An 18,225-nucleotide genomic window follows, 5' to 3' on the forward strand; every position below is an offset into this window, starting at 1 on the left:
ATCCCATAAACGGTTTTTTGTCTCTCCTATAAAATAGTAAAAATGGACGTAACATCATCTGATCAAATGGTACAGATATGTCTACAAATTAACGACTAAAGATTTGAAGCAAACTATTAAACTAAATAAAAACGTTTAATAATACGTTTAATAAACGTTTAATAATAAAGAATTAATATGTTCACTAAAAAGGGGTAGTTCCCTGGGTTGGCTGTATACCTTATAGTTAAACAAACTGGAACATGAAGTAAAAACCACTTCTATGTAAAAGGTATATTTACTAAAAAATTTTAGAATCCCAATGGATTCAATAAAATGAGTTCATCAGAACGTTTTCAAACCTATCGGTCCATCATCAGTGAATTTGAATACTTGCAAAATAGCCCCAGAACCAAACAATGGTTGTGATTATAAATAAATCTACATTATGTTGAAATAAATTTAAAATGGCTAAACGCCGATGTTCAGGGATTAAACCTCTGGGAACATGGTGAAACTCTACCCGAGGACCCAATCAACCATCTTCGGTCAACGATGACTACTAAGTACTTCACTTCTGGGGCTATTTTGCAAGTATTCAAATTCACTGATGATGGACCGATAGGTTTGAAAACGTTCTGATGAACTCATTTTATTGAATCCATTGGGATTCTAAAAATTTTTAGTAAATATACCTTTTACATAGAAGTGGTTTTTACTTCATGTTCCAGTTTGTTTAATTAATATGTTATTACCAGATTCATTTTATTTAACCTTGCTAAGTTCGCAATGTCACAACTGAAAACTGAAACAGCAATAACTATGACATTAATTTGTGATTCATAGGAGTCCCTAATTATTAGGTTGCACAATATTTGTTTACAAATTTAGGCAGTTACCTACTTTAAAATAATATGCAACTCATATTTCTTAATTTGGGATTTTGTGGATGTAGGTACTTTTTGAAAATTTTAAATTGGACAACTTTGACAACCTGATAGTGCTTCATGTTAGAGTTCAAAACCCAAAAATGGACCACTATCATCAGACGAAACTAAAGAAGTTTCCTTTACTATCGTAGATGAATCTTGGTTTTCCCTCGATTCATCTACCACATCAGAGGAAATTTCATCAGTGATTTCAAATTGTTGGCTGTAATGCATGGAAGCCGATTTAGATGTGGGACTTACTGATATATCGCTGACATTGCTAATGCCAGCCAATATATCAGATTGTCTTTGCAAAGACGACGAGGACGGCGCTCGTGACGACGAAGCGACATCCTGGCCTTCTAACAAACCTTCATCTTCATCATATTTAACTTGCCCATGCTCACGTTTACATTTTAGTTTAATATCTAACAAATGAACGTGAGCATGAAAAAGTTTAAATACTTTGGTTATCTTCTTTGCTAAGTCCTTCTTACTGTACTTGTTGCCCCCCATCCCGTTCTAGGATGAAATGTTTAATTAGCGGATAAGTCTGTACGTTTTGATGAATACGATGGTAGTCATAATAGGTTAAATTATTATGCTCATCACATCCCCCAAAAACGATGCTCGCAAAGATTTTATTAAAAAAATCTCTAGTATAGACACAATAATGATATTCCCCGATCAATGAAATTTGTGTACATACCACGCACCTTTCATACCCGCTACAGTAGGTACCCAACCTTAACTCCGCCATCACGCAGAAGGTTGAAGAGAAGAGTGAAGGAATAGCGTCGTCTTATTGGATATGTTCTAATGTTTTTCCGCCCTTCTATTATTGGATTCCGCCCTTCTGTTGGTTTGTACAAGTAGAGATATATTGTATGTCCAAATATGTGAAATATTGTGGAATATTAATTAGGTGAACATCCGTTGTCTAGGGTGAATATTAATTGGTCTAATTAACACTATTTGAGTAAATTAAAAAAGAGGAGGGGAACATATGATATTGTACTAGCAAAATGAGGAACGATTATGCATTAACGAAAATCAGTGACCATGATAATTATACGCCATTAGAAGGAATCCATGATTCTCTAACACCAACCTAATATATAAAGTGTTTTATAAAAAGTAAGCCAATGTGTATTTAAAAATATATTCTTAACTGTTCCTTGCATGAGTACATATCTCAAGATCTTAAATAACAGTCGAATGCACACGTAGCTCGAGCAATTCTTCATAAACTATTCCTTGTTGATTATTAACCAAGATTTGCAATATATGATAATTGTAACACACATGCAAAAAGCAGCTACCGGAATTCCATAAAGTATTTTGACCTGCTAAGGACCACCTGCTCGCGGAACGATGGCAAGGATGCGGTGAATAAATTAAGAAATATTTCCCTCTTAATCGACGTAGTTACACATGCAGACACTTAGTGAGAAGGAATGCCGTAAAAAAGATGCAAATTATGGGTTCCAATCTACTGAAATAAAAACTTCATGCATTCGAACAGTAATAATTAAAAAATACGCTTGTTTCACTACAATGTATTGTATAATTGTATAAATTAAAAAAATAAATTAAAATAAAAGCACCCAGCCATGATCTAAGATTTAGTTGGATATCATAGTACATGCATTTTTAAAGATTGGTACTGTGGTAGTAAAACACACTAGGGGGGTGCGGCATACATTTCATTGGTTGGCCACCTGCTCATGGGTAATAAAGCGTATTAAAAAAGCAGGGATTTTAAAATTTGGACCCAACCCATTCCACTAAGCTATAAAACCGTAGGTACTACCCCCCACTAAAGTAGTTTGACTAATATTACCTTGTTCGTACCCTAAATGAAAGAAAAACTTGCTGTACCGGTATGTGCGAGGTCAAGTCGTAAAATTATAAATCATTTAAAAATGTCACCTGATGTGATGACTCCTAGTGGGGTTAAAAACATAGAAAACAGCTTAAACCGTAATTGTGAAGTGATTTCGGGTGATTTTAACGCTCACCGCCCCATAGAGTACAAAGTGTTTGAACAAGAAGTTATGGCGTCTTCCACCCCCATAACAAAATACGATGATGTGTCATCAGCATCAGAAGGTGAAGAAGAAAAACTCAATAATGTTGATGTGTCAATTCATAGTGACGATTTCAATGAGAGCATGGAAGAAGAGGACCTTAATACAACAACCAATTATGATAGCATAGATGAAAATGTGAAAAAGACAGATGTGGAATATAACCAGTTATTAAAAAAGTTCGTAATCGATAATAAACATTATTTAAAAGAACACAAATTACAGCGATTGGTGTTAATAAAAAAAATTAGTGGGTATGAACAAAGACGGTTAAGGGCGATAGAAAGCCTAAAAAAAGTGGAAGCAAACATGGTGCTTGCTAATAAAATCCTAACGTCGGTTTTGATTACGCAACCGGAAAAAAATCTTAAAACATGACAAGTGAACAAAAAATAGTAAGGGATGTGCTTAAAAAGTCGGTTTTAAAAATCAGACGCGAGAACAAAATGCGCCGTCGGCTTGGATTACGAAAAGTGATAAAAACATCGGGTTTAAAATGGACATAGTGAATAAAAAACTAGTACGGGGGTGTTTAAAAAAGTGAACGCTAGCATTTGACTTCCTAGTGAAATCTTAACGGCGGTTTGGATTACGAAAGTGAGAAAAAACATCGTGTTTTAAAATGGCTATAGTGAACAAAAAAACTAGTACGGGAGTGCTTAAAAAGCATTTATATTGTGTGTATTGTATTGTTTAACTTTCATTTTGGGATATGTATGCAAAAATCAACAAGGTAATATTAATAAAATAAATACTTTAAATAATATTTCAGCTCTTTTCTTAACCCACTCCTGACTTTTCTGTGTTGTTTGTTAACTATCTAAATTAATAACATTGTGTTATTGGTTTAAATAGGTAAACACACATATATTAAAAAAATGTTTAGCAATATTAATAAAATACATATTTTAGATAAGATTTGGTTTAACTCACAAATGACTTCCAAAAAATTTCTTTAAGCAAAGAATGAAAAAAAAACGAGAAGTACAATAAAAACTGTAAAATCACTCAAAAGCAACCAAAAACAGTGAAAAATAACTGATTACATATCCAATGGATGTAATCAAAGAAAAACGAGAAAATTGATGAAATACAGTAAAAACTGTAAAATCACTCAAAACCAACCAAAAAACATTGACAAATAACTGATTACATATCCAATGGATGTAATCAAAGAAAAACGAGAAAATTGATGAAATACAATAAAAACTGTAAAATCACTCAAAACCAACCAAAAAAACAGTGAAAAATAACTGATTACATATCCAACGGATGTAATCAAAGAAAAACGAGAAAAAGACCAAAAAAATATGGTAAAAAACAATAAAACTGTAAAATCACTCAAAACCAACCAAAAAACATTGACAAATAACTGATTATATATCCGACGACAGACGTTATCAAAGGATAAATGAGACAAAAGACCGAAAATTGATGAAATACAATAAAACTATGTAAAATTCACTCAAAACGAGAAAAACGTTGATAAATAACTGATTACATATCCAAAAGATGTAATCCAAAAAACGAGAAAAAAGAGACCAAAAATATGGTAAAATACAATAAAACTGTAAAATCACTCAAAACCAACCAAAAAACAGTGAAAAATAACTGATTATATATCCAACGGATGTAATCCAAAAAACACGAGAAAAAAAGAGACCAAAAATATGGTAAAATACAATAAAAACTGTAAAATCACTCAAAACCAACCAAAAAACAGTGAAAAATAACTGATTACATATCCAACGGATGTAATCAAAGAAAAACGAGAAAAAGACCAAAAAAATATGGTAAAAAACAATAAAACTGTAAAATCACTCAAAACCAACCAAAAAACATTGATAAATGTTTTGAGATACTGTCTCAAATGTCTCAATAAAGAGATCTCATGAAATGATAATGATAAAATGTCTCAAATGTCTCAAGAAATGTCTCAATAAATTGAGAAAAAAGAGAAAAAAAATATGGTAAAATACAATAAAACTGTAAAATCACTCAAAACCAACCAAAAACAGTGAAAAATAACTGATTATATATCCAACGGATGTAATCAAAGAAAAACGAGAAAATTGATGAAATACAATAAAACTGTAAAATCACTCAAAACCAACCAAAAAACATTGACAAATAACTAATTATAGTTACAACCATCAAAGGATAAATGAGACAAAAGACCGAAAATTGACGAAATACAATAAAACTGTAAAATTCACTCAAAACGAGAAAAACGTTGATAAATAACTGATTACATATCCAAGAGATGTAATCAAAGGATAAATGAGACAAAAGGCCTAGAATATGGTAAAATACAATAAAACTGTGAAAAATGTACTCTAATACGTAAAAATCCGTCAAAAAAAAACGCTGACAAATAACTGATTTTGAGTTGCAAAACCAAAAATTTTTTAAAGCAAAGAGTGAAAAACGAGTAAAACCAATGAAAAAACATTGACAAATAACTGATTACGTATCCGACAGACATAATCAGACAAACGAGTCAAAAAAAGACCGACAACCAGTAAAATATGTTAAAATATACATATACAGGGTGAAGGGAAAAGAGTACATCTAAAAAAGGTCGTTGTGAAAAATTATATGTTCAGGCCAGTGTGGTGGTGGTATGAGATACATTGCATGTACTGATGGTAAAAACCACTTACATAGACGAATAGGAGATAGACTTTTAGGTAAACCTTATTCCCGTTATTAGAGAAAAGTATTCAAATTAGAGTGGATACATTCGAGAAGAGTGTTCTGTATAGGTATACACAAAGAAATTTCTAATATACAAAGAAAAATATACATCAGAGAATGAACTACGCATTAAATCAACCTACAAGTGTGAAAAAAAAGGTGAAAAAAGACATACAAAGAAAAATTGTTTCAGAAAAGAAAAAAATTACTGAACTAATGAAGTTAGGTTTAAATAAAACGATGGAATTTCAAAGAAAAACAATATTAAAAATTATTAGAGCCGTTTTAATTTTTTAATAAATAAATAATACAAAATATCTTGGTATTTTTATTTTGAACCACAAAAACACTTTTCGAATTGACCCACATAATTTATATTGAATTTGTTCTCAAAGGATGACCCAAATATCCATCACACTGCTCCATTGTCCAAGGTTGGTTTCTATCTAATGCTGCAATTATCCATCTGGATTCAACATGCTGTTAAGACCATCTATCATATGAGGTTTTCCTCACATAAGGAAAAACAGTAGACCATCTTTGATCTGCTTAATAACGTGACCTACAAATTTCCATTTAAGTTTAGAATATATCGACAAAAAAGATATGGATGTCTCAGAAGTTAAACAGTGCAAGTCACATTCTCCTTAAAAATAACCTATGAGATATAACACTTATTATTATATAATAGTATTATTATTTCCTTGTCTGTATTTATGAATATTTACACATATTATGAAAAATAAAGACATTTTATTTGTTTTTAATAACTACTTATATTTCTGCAACTATTGTTAGAAACATCTTAGTATCTCATTTAAACACTTATTGACTTACACCGATTGGTCTGCTGAGACATCAATATATTATGTCACAGAACAAACAGAATAAAAAAAGAAACAAAGTTGATGTTAAGAAATTGGGTAATATTTATAGAACATTTGATGCGGAACGAGGTGTAATATTGAGTCATTTATCACTAAATTTTTATAAATAATCAAGAGTGTTGTGTATTGTAATACATTATTTATGTATAAAGAGGATGAAGCAGCATGAACTAACATAATACTCACAACGTTCACTAACATTAACACATGTCACAAATATTGTGAAGATAGGAGTAACTAAACAAAAAGATGCAGTAAAAATAGTAAAGTAAAAAGAAGTGGATGGTTAAAAATGATGCCAGTAGTAAACATTGATGAAATATAAGAATAAAAAATAAATGTATAGATAAAAACTAGTTAAAGTCTCAACAGATTATCCTGTAGGTAGAATTTTTCTACATATGTCTCCAACCCGTAATTAAACATAAGCCCCAATCCAATAGACATAAAAACAGAACAACAGAGTAAAAAGTAAAAACCAATTTAATGTTAATCATGGGGAAAAAAAGAAGGTCTAAGTATAATTGCCACTAATCCTGTATTATTTAAATTAGTCACAAAAAATCTAAGTTATTTGAAACATAACACATTGTAAGTGGATTATCAATATTTGAACTTACTTTGAAAAAATATAATCTTAGAACTGGAACAGATATGTGTATACAATTTGTTAAAGGTTAAATGTAGCAATAATCTAAATAAAACTTTATTTACTTGGTCGAAAAATTTTAAAAGACAACTTTGTATGTTGAAAATAGCTTATCAAGAATATATTTTTACCCCTAGTTTGCAATGTAAGATTATTTGAAGGATATTTGAAAAACATGTTGTTATTAAATTATCTACATACTTCAAAATATGCAATTGCATGTTAAAAAAAGCAATATTTAAAAAGATAACGAAATAAAGTCTTTTTAGGTAGTAACTTTAAAATATAAATCTAGCATATAACACATTACAATAAGCTATGGTAAAAAAGCCCACTGAAGACTCAGAATAACTGGGTCCAAATGGTATATATCAGATATGCTAAACTTATGAATAATTTTTTTGTTACTACACTATTTTGTAATACGTTAGTTAGAAGCTTTTATATTACAAAAAACTTATATATTTTTATATATTATTAAAAAAATATAGTTAACACATCAATCTAAACTCACCATAAATCAAATTTTATGACTTGTCCTGATCAACTTAATCCATTAGATTTGGAAGAATGTAGAACAAGTTGCAAATTGTCTGTAAAGATAAAATTTTTCCAGTTTTCCCTACATTTTATTTTCCTGCATTTACTTCTAGCATGTTATACCTAAAAATAAATTACCATCAACTAATAAATGTATACATACAAGAAACAAAAACTGAAAGTGTTAGTTTACAAAAAATCAGTCATAACACTGTAAATTCTATTAAAAATTAATAAATAACATTAGTCTTGTCAACCGTAATGGTAAATTACAATTTTCTAGGAAATTAGGTTAAATACAAATAAAGGATCTCTAAACACATAGAAAACATGGTGACTTCATACTTCCTATGCAAACTTACAGGAACAGGATATTATGCAATTGAAAACAGGCTAAGTAGTACTTACCTAAATTTTTTAATTTGGTCTAGAACTTTAAACAAAGTTTTTCCCAAAACTTGATAAATACACCCTTTATGCTCTAAAACCTTACAACATGAAAAATATAAGGGCATCATAAAACTCATAAACATAATAATTTGGTTAGATTTTAAGTAATGATAGAATAGAAAACTAGATGGTGCTAACATTGGTTTTTTCTATTTTGTGTGTAGGGGGTGTTGGAATTTTATAACGTAGAAGTATCTTATCATGTATAAAAGTTGCCTAGAATTTTCTTCTTTTTTAATCATTTGTAAATAAGCGTTTCATAATAAGGTCTTGATTATAGAGTTAATATTAGCATAGAGAGAGCCCTCACTATACGCGTCCTGACGACAAGATCTCTTCCGGTCTCTTCGACTGGTTTGCGCTATCTTTTTCTAACACATCGTACCGAGAAACTAAGATGACATTAAGGTGTGAGTATATACACGGAAGAGGAGGACAACTGTCTCAGCTTAATATGCGTAAGAGTGAAACAGCACTAATCCAAAGAAGAAAGATGGTGTCGCCACTTTGCTTTGAATGATACTCTTTCTATGTCAATATATACCTCTATGGTCTTGATTTTTATAATATTAGAATAGAATTAGTATAGAATATTAGTATAGAATTTTCTTCTTATTTTTATACGAGTGTATTGTATGGTAGTATACGCATGATATAATAAGTTTATATATTCTAGCATCAGTTTCAAACCGTTTGAAACTGATGCTAGAATAAACTTGTTATTTACATTTTTATAACTGTTGTATATATTATATACATTTTTTAACTCTGATAAATCCGAATTGACTCCAAAAAGTAGAAATACTGTATATCCTAAATAAGCTAACTAATCGCAGATTATATCAATAAATTTTTATTAACGATAAAACATCTTTTTGTGTAACTATAAATGACACTAAGAAAGAAAAACGAATGAATTCTGATAATTTTATTTGTTTAGTATTAGTAGAAAATAAAAATAAAATAATAATAAATATAAATAATAATAAATTGCTATAGTGAAAAAGAACATATATAGAGAAAATACTCCTTTTATATGGGATATAGCCTGAAAAAAAAAATAAAATAAATTTAAATTAAACATTATATATTAAACAAAAAAATTACCTTATTATGATGGATAGTCGATTATCATCCACCACTTTATAAAAACATGTGATGTTTTTATTGTTCCATACCATATTCACGAGGGTGGTATAACTCGGACACACCTCCACATTACCCCGAATTACCAATGTTACATGAAATTCTCTACCTAAAAATTAGTTAAATAAAGCATATATTATTATATTTTTTAATTATACTAACGGTTAGGTGGAGGGACTTTCGTCAAGCATAATAAATATGCTAAATACTCATCCTCGTTTGTAAATATGGTTGGGATGGAACACATGTTTTTCTGTAAACAATATAAAATTAAAAGTAGATTATTTTTTTAATTAAAAAAATGTGTTATGTAGTACATCCCGCTTATTACCATTATTGGCATAGGAACACCCTCGGTTTAAGGGAAAAATTTAAGGTATTGAAACATTTCTCCTAGCCACCATTAGAATATCCTTGTTATAGAAATATTTTTGCATAACACAAAGGCTATTTAATTAAGCAGATCCCCCAAGTATTTAAACTTTTTAATATCGGCTCTTTTTAAAATTTTTATTGGATTAAATTCATTTTTTTAATTAAAGATAGAAACCTCAATAATATCACTCTATACACTAAAATTAATATTACCCTCAAAAATAAGAATAAGACGAAAAATAAAATATTAAATAAAACTAAAATAAAAAAATGAACATTCTTCTCAATAGAAGTAATTAACTTTTTAAATAATAAAAACAATCGCTGGTGTGATAAAACATATTTTTAATGATAATTAAAATGCTAATTCAACAAATTATTTACTATAAATATATGCTAATCATTATTTAAGTTAGTATAATTTATTTTTATGGTGTAATCATGGCGGTTTTTTTCAAGTTGCTAGTTACAGTTAGTTTATGTATATTAGTGCAATCTGAAAGTTTTCAATTAACAAAACTTAATAAAATAACAAATGAAATTAACGTCGAAGTTATTTCGCCCAAACAATCAACAGCAGTAGATTACATAAAAAACTTTTATTTGGTAAATAACTGCACCAAACTTTACTTAGATAAAGTTTATGAACTGGAAATGAAAGAAAAATATTACCAATCTCTCCTTAATAATTTAACAGACCGAAACACATTTGACAGAAGAGCAATCCAAACCGCTCATCAAGAAGAAGTACGCAAAATATATGCTCATCTGGGAACATCAATTTTAAAATTAGAAGAAACCATACAAAATAAAACTAAAGAAATTACGAATGTGAATAGAAAATATATTAATTTTATGATAGAGTTTCGTGAGCAACAGCTTAATATCTCTGAATTGGAAACATATGTGTCAGGGTGTAATTATTTGTTAGATGATTGTGCAAAGGCTAAAAGACAAATTACAAGAAGAAATAAAATGTGTCATAAAAAGTTATTTGAATGTGTTCAAAATTTTACTAAACCACAAAGTTCACCAGCACCTTGTTTAATAGATTGTGATAGAGATTGTCAAAGAATTTTAGTGAATTAGTAAATTTTATATATTTTTATAAAGGTAAACATTAACAATTTTATATCATATGGTTTTAATAGAATAAATATAAAACATAAATAATAAAAATGATAATTATTATTATTTTGTAAATGATACTTACTTTATATTGTAGATGGAAACTTAAAAAACTAAGTAACACTAAGTTCTCTTAACACCCTACATCAGCTTTTAAAGAAGTGCGGTAAATCAAACTGAAAAGCGCCATCTGTAAGAAAGAAATGAAACTAAAAACATTACTATTTGAAATTGTAAAAATATATTTCTAATATAAAAAATGGATTATTTAATAATAAAAAATTACATAAGTTTAGTATTATTATTTTTTAGTATAGTTACAGTGAATAATTTAAAACTTAAAAGAAATTACTGACAGTTGACAACTGCTTTACCCATTTATTCCATGTCACCTGATTGAACCCAACTTCATAGTGAGTGATGAGTGATGGTAGAATAAGGTTATTTTTTAACACATGTATTAAAATATGAACAAAAACCTTTTTAAAAATATATTTGCTTATATTATAAAAAGTGTTGAAGACACACTGCAGTGAAAATATAACTAGCAGCAATTGTAAGGTAATTAAAGTATAATATACACACACAATACAATATATGGTAATATTCAACATCCTTCAAAAACAGACATCTCAAAGGCTTCTATACACCTCATACTTTTCATTCTGAGAGTTTATGTTTCCACTCAGTGTAGCAATATGGAATAAATGAATGTTTTCTACAGATTGGTCTTGAATATTAAACCATAAGGTAGTTCTCTAACACTCTATTTATAAACTCTATATAAACACTTTGAACCAAGATTGTTTGTTATTCACCAACCGACATACATACTAAAATTGTTGTACAGGTGTAAAAATATTAATGTTAACATTTGGTGTATGTTAACACCCATTACTTTGGTGTTATTAGTGTTTATATACAACCATCACACTATCTCCATCTCTAGTTATAACATTTAAAAGTCAAATCCTACTGTTCCTACATGATTTTACTCTTTTTGTATTACATGGCATACAGCCAACTACATGAAAACATTTATCTTGTGAATTTTCAAAGTCAGTGCAAACCCTTAGCATACATAATATTTTAAAACGTTTGAGTATCCCCCCATGTATGTTTATTCCTTTTTTTTAATATTTTTAAAAAATAATACCCCTCTTCCTTGTAGCAAGCTTTATATCAATTCCGAATTGATTATCGCTCACATTTCTCTCACATTCTCTATACACATCTTTGCAGGTTAATTTACAATTTTTGAGTAAAAATTTTTTAAAAAATGGATTATTAGGTTATTTAATCTGAACTTTATACATTTATAGAAAAAAATTTAAAAATATGATACAGGTGAGATTAATATAAAAAAAGCTAAAACACGTTTTCTAATTTAATGAATAAAATTTTAAACTATTAGAGGTATTTTTAAAAATTCCATATACATGGTGCTTACGATTAGAAAATACTGAAAAATTCAAATTATGTTGAGGTTTAGTGGTCCCATTTTTATATAGATACTCCATTCCATTTATATCATCGTTTGTTGGTTCATATCCGAAACGATTTAAATAAAATCGGTTCATTATAGAGTTGTAGTTCCGATTATCAGCCAACCCTAAAAAATGACCAATTTGATGGGCTATTATTAATTGAAGATTAAAACCTGGTAAATTAAATTGATTAATTTCCAAATTCCATGTAACATTTTTTAAAACATGTATTTCACCACACCATATCTCTTGTAAAGTCTCATCCTTTAATATTATTGTATGTGCTATCTCATTTTTATTATCTTGGACATTAAAAAATAACTCACAGTCACTTGAAGGTAAACATAATCCATTTACTTTATGGTGATGGGATTCAAACACTATAGATAGTACTGATATTTCCTCTGTATTGTTAATTTCTTTAAACTTGATTCCTGTGATCTGTGTCCATGTCTTAATTGCTGCATAAAGACTTTTTGACATCAATAATGAAGAATTGAATGCACGCCATGTTATAATCTGATTAACCTTATGAAATGGTGTTCTATAAACATTAAACGACAAACACACAGTTAATAAAACAAAATAAAATAGTACTTTTGAAAAAAACATTGTACCTTTTTCTGGTATTTCGATTTAACGTATTTAAATCAAGTGGTGTTTTTATAGTAAAAGCTTGAGATTTATATAAAACTATATTATGATGAATAAGCAAAAAAGAACACATAGAAATAATTTGCTGATTAGCCCAAAAATCATGGTTGAAAATAATAATACACGTCTAGGTTATTTTTATAACTATACTCCAAAAAAAACTTTTGCATTTTTTTTTGTTGAAAATAATTGGTTGATGTTTCAAATTTAGGATTGTATATATTTGTATTTCTTTAACTATTCTCACATTAATAAGCCTATACACATGTTGTGTCACATGTTATTGATAATAATTACAAGACACACAATAGTTGTCTACAAAAGCATAAAAATAAACACCATACTTGTTTAAAAAAGCATAGATATGTAAGAGTCATAACTCGAGGACCCGCCATTTTTTACTTTTACGGTTGACAAGACTAATGTTATTTATTAATTTTTAATAGAATTTACAGTGTTATGACTGATTTTTTGTAAACTAACACTTTCAGTTTTTGTTTCTTGTATGTATACATTTATTAGTTGATGGTAATTTATTTTTAGGTATAACATGCTAGAAGTAAATGCAGGAAAATAAAATGTAGGGGAAAACTGGAAAAATTTTATCTTTACAGACAATTTGCAACTTGTTCTACATTCTTCCAAATCTAATGGATTAAGTTGATCAGGACAAGTCATAAAATTTGATTTATGGTGAGTTTAGATTGATGTGTTAACTATATTTTTTTAATAATATATAAAAATATATAAGTTTTTTGTAATATAAAAGCTTCTAACTAACGTATTACAAAATAGTGTAGTAACAAAAAAATTATTCATAAGTTTAGCATATCTGATATATACCATTTGGACCCAGTTATTCTGAGTCTTCAGTGGGCTTTTTTACCATAGCTTATTGTAATGTGTTAAATGCTAGATTTATATTTTAAAGTTACTACCTAAAAAGACTTTATTTCGTTATCTTTTTAAATATTGCTTTTTTAACATGCAATTGCATATTTTGAAGTATGTAGATAATTTAATAACAACATGTTTTTCAAATATCCTTCAAATAATCTTACATTGCAAACTAGGGGTAAAAATATATTCTTGATAAGCTATTTTCAACATACAAAGTTGTCTTTTAATCAATAAAGGAAATAAAAGTAATTTTTCGACCAAGTAAATAAAGTTTTATTTAGATTATTGCTACATTTAACCTTTAACAAATTGTATACACATATCTGTTCCAGTTCTAAGATTATATTTTTTCAAAGTAAGTTCAAATATTGATAATCCACTTACAATGTGTTATGTTTCAAATAACTTAGATTTTTTGTGACTAATTTAAATAATACAGGATTAGTGGCAATTATACTTAGACCTTCTTTTTTTCCCCATGATTAACATTAAATTGGTTTTTACTTTTTACTCTGTTGTTCTGTTTTTATGTCTATTGGATTGGGGCTTATGTTTAATTACGGGTTGGAGACATATGTAGAAAAATTCTACCTACAGGATAATCTGCTGAGACTTTAACTAGTTTTTATCTATACATTTATTTTTTATTCTTATATTTCATCAATGTTTACTACTGGCATCATATTTAACCATCCACTTCTTTTAACTTTACTACTTTTACTGCATCTTTTTGTTTAGTTACTCCTATTTTCACAATATTTGTGACATGTGTTAATGTTAGTGAACGTTGTGAGTATTATGTTAGTTCATGCTGCTTCATCCTCTTTATACATAAATAATGTATATTATGTATTACAATACACAACACTCTTGATTATTTATAAAAATTTAGTGATAAATGACTCAATATTACACCTCGTTCCGCATCAAATGTTCTATAAATATTACCCAATTTCTTAACGTCAACTTTCTGTTTCTTTTTTTATTCTGTTTGTTCTGTGACATAATATATTGATGTCTCAGCAGACCAATCGGTGTAAGTCAATAAGTGTTTAAATGAGATACTAAGATGTTTCTAACAATAGTTGCAGAAATATAAGTAGTTATTAAAAACAAATAAAATGTCTTTATTTTTCATAATATGTGTAAATATTCATAAATACAGACAAGGAAATAATAATACTATTATATAATAATAAGTGTTATATCTCATAGGTTATTTTTAAGGAGAATGTGACTTGCACTGTTTAACTTCTGAGACATCCATATCTTTTTTTTCGATATATTCTAAACTTAAATTGAAATTTGTAGGTCACGTTATTAAGCAGATCAAAGATGGTCTACTGTTTTTCCTTATGTGAGGAACACCTCATATGATAGATGGTCTTAACAGCATGTTGAATCCAGATGGATAACTGCAGCATTAGATAGAAACCAACCTTGGACAATGGAGCAGTGTGATGGATATTTGGGTCATCCTTTGAGAACAAATTCAATATAAATTATGTGGGTCAATTCGAAAAGTGTTTTTGTGGTTCAAAATAAAAATACCAAGATATTTTGTATTATTTATTTATTAAAAAATTAAAACGGCTCTAATAATTTTTAATATTGTTTTTCTTTGAAATTCCATCGTTTTATTTAAACCTAACTTCATTAGTTCAGTAATTTTTTTCTTTTCTGAAACAATTTTTCTTTGTATGTCTTTTTTCACCTTTTTTTTTCACACTTGTAGGTTGATTTAATGCGTAGTTCATTCTCTGATGTATATTTTTCTTTGTATATTAGAAATTTCTTTGTGTATACCTATACAGAACACTCTTCTCGAATGTATCCACTCTAATTTGAATACTTTTCTCTAATAATGGGAATAAGGTTTACCTAAAAGTCTATCTCCTATTCGTCTATGTAAGTGGTTTTTACCATCAGTACATGCAATGTATCTCATACCACCACCACACTGGCCTGAACATATAATTTTTCACAACGACCTTTTTTAGATGTACTCTTTTCCCTTCACCCTGTATATGTATATTTTAACATATTTTACTGGTTGTCGGTCTTTTTTTGACTCGTTTGTCTGATTATGTCTGTCGGATACGTAATCAGTTATTTGTCAATGTTTTTTCATTGGTTTTATTCGTTTTTCACTCTTTGCTTTAAAAAATTTTTGGTTTTGCAACTCAAAATCAGTTATTTGTCAGCGTTTTTTTTGACGGATTTTTACGTATTAGAGTACATTTTTCACAGTTTTATTGTATTTTACCATATTCTAGGCCTTTTGTCTCATTTATCCTTTGATTACATCTCTTGGATATGTAATCAGTTATTTATCAACGTTTTTCTCGTTTTGAGTGAATTTAAATAGTTTTATTGTATTTCCTCAATTTTCGGTCTTTTGTCTCATTTATCCTTTGATGGTTGTAACTATAATTAGTTATTTGTCAATGTTTTTTGGTTGGTTTTGAGTGATTTTACAGTTTTATTGTATTTCATCAATTTTCTCGTTTTTCTTTGATTACATCCGTTGGATATATAATCAGTTATTTTTCACTGTTTTTGGTTGGTTTTGAGTGATTTTACAGTTTTATTGTATTTTACCATATTTTTGGTCTCTTTTTTCTCGTTTTTTTTTTTTGATTACATCTTTTGGATATGTAATCAGTTATTTATCAACGTTTTTCTCGTTTTGAGTGAATTTTACATAGTTTTATTGTATTTCATCAATTTTCGGTCTTTTGTCTCATTTGTCCTTTGATAACGTCTGTCGGATATATAATCAGTTATTTATCAATGTTTTTTGGTTGGTTTTGAGTGATTTTACAGTTTTATTGTTTTTTACCATATTTTTTTGGTCTTTTTCTCGTTTTTCTTTGATTACATCCGTTGGATATGTAATCAGTTATTTTTCACTGTTTTTGGTTGGTTTTGAGTGATTTTACAGTTTTTATTGTATTTTACCATATTTTTGGTCTCTTTTTTTCTCGTTTTTTTTTTATTACATCCGTTGGATATATAATCAGTTATTTTTCACTGTTTTTTGGTTGGTTTTGAGTGATTTTACAGTTTTATTGTATTTTACCATATTTTTGGTTTCTTTTTTTCTCGTTTTTTGGATTACATCTTTTGGATATGTAATCAGTTATTTATCAACGTTTTTCTCGTTTTGAGTGAATTTTACATAGTTTTATTGTATTTCATCAATTTTCGGTCTTTTGTCTCATTTATCCTTTGATAACGTCTGTCGTCGGATATATAATCAGTTATTTGTCAATGTTTTTTGGTTGGTTTTGAGTGATTTTACAGTTTTATTGTTTTTTACCATATTTTTTTGGTCTTTTTCTCGTTTTTCTTTGATTACATCCGTTGGATATGTAATCAGTTATTTTTCACTGTTTTTTGGTTGGTTTTGAGTGATTTTACAGTTTTTATTGTATTTCATCAATTTTCTCGTTTTTCTTTGATTACATCCATTGGATATGTAATCAGTTATTTGTCAATGTTTTTTGGTTGGTTTTGAGTGATTTTACAGTTTTTATTGTATTTCATCAATTTTCTCGTTTTTCTTTGATTACATCAATTGGATATGTAATCAGTTATTTGTCAATGTTTTTTGGTTGGTTTTGAGTGATTTTACAGTTTTATTGTTTTTTACCATATTTTTTTGGTCTTTTTCTCGTTTTTCTTTGATTACATCCGTTGGATATGTAATCAGTTATTTTTCACTGTTTTTTGGTTGGTTTTGAGTGATTTTACAGTTTTTATTGTATTTCATCAATTTTCTCGTTTTTCTTTGATTACATCCATTGGATATGTAATCAGTTATTTGTCAATGTTTTTTGGTTGGTTTTGAGTGATTTTACAGTTTTTATTGTATTTCATCAATTTTCTCGTTTTTCTTTGATTACATCCATTGGATATGTAATCAGTTATTTTTCACTGTTTTTGGTTGGTTTTGAGTGATTTTACAGTTTTTATTGTATTTCTCGTTTTTTTTTCATTCTTTGCTTAAAGAAATTTTTTGGAAGTCATTTGTGAGTTAAACCAAATCTTATCTAAAATATGTATTTTATTAATATTGCTAAACATTTTTTTAATATATGTGTGTTTACCTATTTAAACCAATAACACAATGTTATTAATTTAGATAGTTAACAAACAACACAGAAAAGTCAGGAGTGGGTTAAGAAAAGAACTGAAATATTATTTAAAGTATTTATTTTATTAATATTACCTTGTTGATTTTTGCATACATATCCCAAAATGAAAGTTAAACAATACAATACACAAAATATAAATGCTTTTTAAGCACTC

General features: G+C 28.2%; 1 long non-coding RNA gene across 4 annotated transcripts; it reads right to left on the reverse strand.

The window, feature by feature from the left end:
- Positions 1-1,154: 1,154 nt before the first annotated feature.
- Positions 1,155-13,576, reverse strand: LOC126892494 (uncharacterized). 4 transcript variants are annotated; one of them, XR_007700873.1, is made up of 3 exons: positions 7,746-10,907; positions 4,986-6,257; positions 1,155-4,688 (listed from the first exon to the last, which is right to left on the reverse strand). It is a non-coding gene; the product is annotated as an uncharacterized LOC126892494 (long non-coding RNA). The 4 variants fall into 4 exon arrangements; XR_007700872.1 differs by lacking the exon at positions 1,155-4,688 and adding an exon at positions 10,956-13,576 and having other exon boundaries at positions 5,960-6,257; positions 7,746-9,620; XR_007700871.1 differs by lacking the exon at positions 1,155-4,688 and having other exon boundaries at positions 5,960-6,257; positions 7,746-9,269; positions 9,329-10,901.
- Positions 13,577-18,225: the final 4,649 nt, after the last annotated feature.

Source organism: Diabrotica virgifera, chromosome 9 (genome assembly GCF_917563875.1).
Source record: "Diabrotica virgifera virgifera chromosome 9, PGI_DIABVI_V3a".
Taxonomy (NCBI): Eukaryota; Metazoa; Arthropoda; class Insecta; order Coleoptera; family Chrysomelidae; genus Diabrotica; species Diabrotica virgifera.